This window comes from Macrobrachium nipponense, chromosome 7 (assembly GCF_015104395.2).
Source record: "Macrobrachium nipponense isolate FS-2020 chromosome 7, ASM1510439v2, whole genome shotgun sequence".
Classification (NCBI taxonomy): domain Eukaryota; kingdom Metazoa; phylum Arthropoda; class Malacostraca; order Decapoda; family Palaemonidae; genus Macrobrachium; species Macrobrachium nipponense.
Window position 1 is genome coordinate 98,489,791 of NC_061109.1, and position 6,352 is coordinate 98,496,142.

At 34.6% G+C, this 6,352-nt stretch overlaps 1 protein-coding gene across 4 annotated transcripts in view; it reads left to right on the plus strand.

Moving 5' to 3' along the window:
* LOC135217787 (parapinopsin-like) overlaps positions 1 to 6,352 on the plus strand; it is a 472,093-nt gene that overhangs the window by 88,290 nt on the left and 377,451 nt on the right. The window lies entirely within an intron of this gene.

Below are 6,352 nucleotides of genomic sequence, written 5' to 3' on the forward strand. Positions count from 1 at the left end.
TCTTGTATCTATAGAATTGATGCCGCAAGTAGCCTTATACGGTACGTCGCTAGAACACTTTTCCACATATTCAAGCCAACCATTAATTTATCAAATATATATATAAAAAAATATATAAAATAAATAAATATAAATATAAAAAAATAAAAATAAATATGGATACAAGTGGAGTCAATATAATACACTCCGTAAGAAGTCGGAAGGGTTACAAAATTATATAAAAATAGGAATCACGATAATATCAATAAGCAAAACGTAACCATTAAATATCCAAATATATATGCGTAAAGATTTGAACTCTAACTTAACGCTTTAGTAATGACAAATAAGCTAAAGTTCAAACACATATCAAAACCTACTGACAATATTGTCTGTCCCGGTGATTTATATTCGTAGTCAATGAAAAAAAAAAAAAAAGAAATTAAATAAATAAATAAATAAATAAAATAATAATAAATAAAATAAATAAAATAAAATAAAAGAGATTTTAAAGTCAGGAAGTCTAGAAGTGAAAATGTTATCTATGGAATAATCCTATATGAATCTTATACAGGGTAATAACTATATATAGAATTTGTATGGAAACCTTTTTCATTAGTTTCAATAAGGAATATTTAATTTAACATAATCATGCAGTTTTCCAACATGAAACTAATAGATTGTTCAATTTGGTACTGTTTTTTTCAGACATTCTTCTCATGTGGGTCGAGTATTAAAAAAACAGAAAAAAAAATTATCCTAAAGTCGTATTTGTTACAGCAAGTAACGTAACTCTTAGCTGGCTGAGAGCAATCTCCTGCCAAGTGACGACGTCATCATTGCCGTATCAGCATTTGTTCCTTTTAACCTCCAATAATCTGCTTACACAGGTTTCATCTGTGTGTCGTCTCTGCTTGCAAAAGCAGATTGACTGGAGAAAGGAATGCTTAGCCCGAACTTCTCATGGGCAAGGCAGACGTTAGGTACAAGTGTCTATCGGTGTGTGCAATGCAACTTAGCTAAGGAGTTGCAATCATTTTAAAATTAATAACCAAAATAAGCAAATAGAATTTCTTTAACAACAAAATGAATTAATTTTTTCTGAACCTCATAGACATTTAGAAGTATCAAGATATGTATATATGAAATATTTACTTGCAACATTAGCCTATTACAATTCAAGTAAAACATTCATGGGGAAAATGTCACATTTTCTTGGAAAACCCAAAGTTTTATTAGAAATTAGTTACATAGTGGGGTTTTTTTCGTTGCACTCCTACCTATTAATAAAGTTTTTAAAAAAATTAACCTCAGAGGATGCGCACGAGAAAATTGAATATGAAACTTTTGTTAGGGCACATAGAATCATGATTAATATTCTCTTTGACTCTATGCTGCCTGGCAATCTTACAAATAGCTCCATTTTTCACTTCTTTGTCTAGTAATTTACTACCAGTAATATCGAATTTTCTTTGGGATTTGTATTGATATCTGTTATTTGTTATAATTATGGATATTTTTACAGTCATCATAGACCTGGATAGGTTCACTCATTGTTAATGCCATGGATAAAAAAGTTTGTACAGCGGACTCTTTTGAATTCCAAAATATCAGCGAATTCAGTGGGGTTAAGTCTGGTCTAAATGGCTCTCTTCCCTCCCCTGTATTTGGATGTCGTCTGAATTTACTTTGCCCTTGTGACAAGTATAATTTCACTTGCAGGCTGATTAATGGAACCTGGTTACAGTATCCTGCGGTACGAGAGTTCACATCGCAACTTCAAAAATCGTTCGTCGCAGCGGACGACTACAGTCAAGTAACAACCGCCTACAATGTGAAAGGAATTTCATGGACTTCTTCGACCGACACGTATCTCGTCGTTAATCTCGTTTTCATGCGGAACGCTCCAGCGGCAGTCGGAATTCGACTACAAAAGGGACATACTTCCGACAATTACGACCCGAAGGATATTCAACTCTACTTTGCTGGCGAAGGACTCGTGCTGGGGATGTTTTTTTATTCATCGCGAACGTAATCGTGTAGCTTAGGATGCAGAGAATAAGTATGAGCGCAAAATGGAACGTTGGACCCGCCCAGGCAAATTTTCCCCTTGTTTTAACCATTGAAAAAGGCCGTTCAGGTGGCTAAAGGTGGTGTTCTGGAACTGTGTAATGGACAAAAGTTGTTCGAAAGCTAGTTAAAAGTGAAGTAGTATAACCTCGGTCATGTATCCTATATATATAAAGTATCATGTATCCTATATATAATTGATCATAAATAACAGAGTCGAAATATATCTTTGCGTGTACGCAATAGGAATCTCTTATATAAATGATCATAAATAACAGAATCTAAATATATCTTTGTGTACGCAATAGGAATCTATTTAAAGTGCAACATATATTAATCATAATTATATGAATCCATATACATATGTATAAACAAAACAGGTAGCCTATAATCAATCTGTTACCTTTTATCTACCAATATCTGCAGTTATTTATGAGTTAGTATATGAATTAATGAATCAGATATATAACATTTAGCGTAAAAATCAACGAATCAATTAGCATAAACATTAATAATGTTATCAATTCATATATGAAATTTTTTATCAGTTAAAATATGATTTTTATCATGTTAATCTTCATTCTATGCAATTATCAGAGTACATTAGTATTTTCTGTAGCATATGTATCTTAATGAGATGAAGTGAAAAACTGTATCATATATATCATGTGATCACTATTATTTACCAATATCATTGTTTTATATTTTATTACTTGAATCAATTCATGTACACCATGAATTTTTATTTACTTATCTATATATATTCACATAGTGTCTGTATCACACTCCTATAAGTCAAATGCAAGTCAAGTTTGAGTAATATTCAGTAGCTGGTTTTGGTAGCTGACCGAGCTAATGTAAGTGTTTACATAATAAAAATATGTAATGTTAGTCCATATATATAAAAGTCTAAAACTAAAGAGGTCAACCAGATTGCTTGCAGGAATGTGATCAGACTAGAGACGCTAAAGATGACGTATACAATAAAAGTAGGCTAAGATAACATGCCGTCACCTGTAGTCATTCAATTGTTTATAAACATTAGTCCAAGCTCCTGCTTGAGACAACTACCGCCTACGTGATCTGTAGCGTGTCTCATTCGATTGTGTGTTCGTATGTAAAACTATGTCATCTGATAGTATGTTCATATGTTCGAACTGCTGTCTGTTCCTTCATAACTTGTAACAGAGATGGTAGACAGGCAGAACAGAGTTAGCTATCGTCATTAGAAGACCTGTACCTCTTTACCTAAGCTTTATCATGTAGAGGAATAGGATTAGCCATCATCATTGGCAGAAGCGATCAAGCTATCGTTATTAGAAGACTTGTACAATCATACCTGATCTTCATCATGTAAAACTTCAGAAGAATATACTATTTTTATACTTAGTGTTTTCTACAAGAACCTCACCGAACCATGAGTTTAACACATCGTCGTAAAGATAATACCGACTTCGTAAGTGATCTACAAAACCCCAGACACTCCATTGAAGATGGAAGTGCAATACCAACCGACTTAGCGTAAGTTTATCGCTAGTCTAACATTACCTCATAGGGCGCCTTATCATACAAGGCACAAGCCCTAATATATATATATATATATATGTATATATATATAGATATATATATATATATATATATATATATATATATATATAGATATATATATATATATATATATAGATATATATATATATATACATATATATATATACATATTTTACGATTGATATATGGTATATGTTTTGTATAATGAAGGAAAATTCACGCACTACCTGAATTTTTCGTATATAACTTTTCATGGCCTTGTTGCTGGAAAGCCTGGGATAACTGAATGACGACCGATAAATTTCTCTCTCTCCTCTCTCTCTCTCTCTCTCTCTCTCTCTCTCTCTCTCTCTCTTTTTTCTTCTTTCTCCCCCTCTCTCTCTAACACAATCTCTGCTCTCTCTCTCTCTCTCTCACTTTTTTACTTCTCTCAAATAAACCACCCCGTCGTCTCTATCTCTCACTTTTTTCCTTCTCTCTCTCTCTCTCTCCCCCAACCCCCACACCCTACCTCCAAAGCATTCTTTTCCAGATAGTAAGTCATATGCCTACCGGAAGTAGGTAATGATTAAATTCATTCGGAAGTTAATTAGTTACGAAGTCTAACGGGCTAGAACCAGCCTCGTTTCAGGGAAGGCCCACTCACTTCCCACCCACCCCTACTCACATTGGTGCCCTTTGGTGCTATCCCCACAATGCTGATATATATATATATATATATATATATATATATATATATATATATATATATATATATATATATCTAATAAAAGGAGCCCATAAAAACACCAAAAATGTAGAGGAGAAAAGTACTATATTTCAGAGACTGCTGTCTCTCTCTTCAGGTATATGAATGAGAAAAGTTTACAGAAAAGGTGGTATTATACCAAGAGATTCGTCCACATGTAAGCCAATTTAGTTCACCCCCGCTGATAATCTTCCTTTAATCTTCTTAAGCGTTGGTTGAATGAACACTGCGTCGACGATATCTGATATCCAAGCCCCTTTGAGATGTTCATTACCTGCTTCTCTTTTATTAAGGCCGATTCCATCATTTGACTCTTGTACCGGCAGTTGCTGCTATAAATTACAAGTGACATATTCCAGTTTATTCTATGGTTATGTTCAGTTTATATGGTTGAAAATAGCCGAGTTCTGTTGTCCATACCTAACTGACCGTTTGTGTTGTATCAATCTCTGGGGAAGTGATTTACCTGTAAATCCGATGTAAGATTGGTCACAGTCCTGGCATGGGATCTCATATACCCCAGAGTCTTTGGGAGATGTCTTTTGTTGGACGTTAATCAGGGATTTGGCTAAGGTATTTGGGTAGGTAAATGCAAAAGGGTTGGATTCCCAAGGGTGTGAGTTACTCTCTTAATCGTCTCCAGGTGGGGAATTTTTATTTTATTGTTGGGTGTGTCTCTAGTCTTGTCTTTAGGGGGTCGGTAGAAAATTACGTTTGCTTTTTGAATTGCTTTCTCAAATGTTAGTATGTCATCCACATATCTCATCCACAGCATGTTTTTGGGTTTTATTGCATTTATTACTGTAGTTTCAAAGTATTCCATGTACAGATTGGCTAAAATAGGACTACCCATACTACTTACTGTAGTATGGGTAGTCCTTTAAGTCCTATTTTAGCCAATCTGTACATGGAATACTTTGAAACTACAGTAATAAATGCAATAAAACCCAAAACATGCTGTGGAGTGATACGTGGATGACATACTAACATTTTTGGGATAATAAGTGGGGTAATTTTAAATGAATTCCTCTCAAAATTAAACGCATTAGTGCCCAGCATCAAATTTAAAGTTGAATGGGAAACAGACAACAAAATTCCTTTTCTTGATGTTTTAATAATCAGAGACACAACAGAATACAAATTTACCATATACAGAAAACCAACGTTCTCACTTTCATATATTCACTACTTTAGCTATCATGACATTACTATCAAGATAGGTGTAGCTAGCAACCTATCTTAAGAGCCTTACGAATTTGTTCCCCAGATTTCCTGGAAAAAGAATTTGAACTAATTTGCAAGCAACTTCATCTTTAAAGTATCCTGACCACATAATTGAGAAAGCAATTCAAAAAGCAAACGTAATTTTCTACCGACCCCTAAAGACAAGACTAGAGCACACCCAACAATAAATAAAAAATTCCCCACCTGGACACGATTAAGAGAGTAACTCACACCCTTGGGAAATCCAAACCCTTTTTGCATTTACCTACCCACCCAAATACCTTAGCCAAATCCCTGATTAACGTCCAACAAAAGACATCTCCCAAAGACTCTGGGGTATATGAGATCCCATGCCAGGACTGTGACCAATCTTACATCGGATTTACAGGTAAATCACTTCCCCAGAGATTAATACAACACAAACGGTCAGTTAGGTCATGGACAACAGAACTCGGCTATTTTCAACCATATAAATGAACATAACCATAGAATAAACTGAAATATGTCACGTGTAATTTATAGCAGCAACTGCCGGTACAAGAGTCAAATGATGGAATCGGCCTTAATAAAAGAGAAGCAGGTAATGAACATCTCAAAAGGGGCTTGGATACAGATATCGTCGACGCAGTGTTCATTCAACCAACGCTTAAGAAGATTAAAGGAAGATTATCAGCGGGGGTGACCTAAATTAGCTTACTGGACGAATCTCTTGGTATAAATACCCACCTTTTCTGTAAACTTTTCTCATTCATACCCCTGAAGAGAGAGGACAGCAGTCTCTGA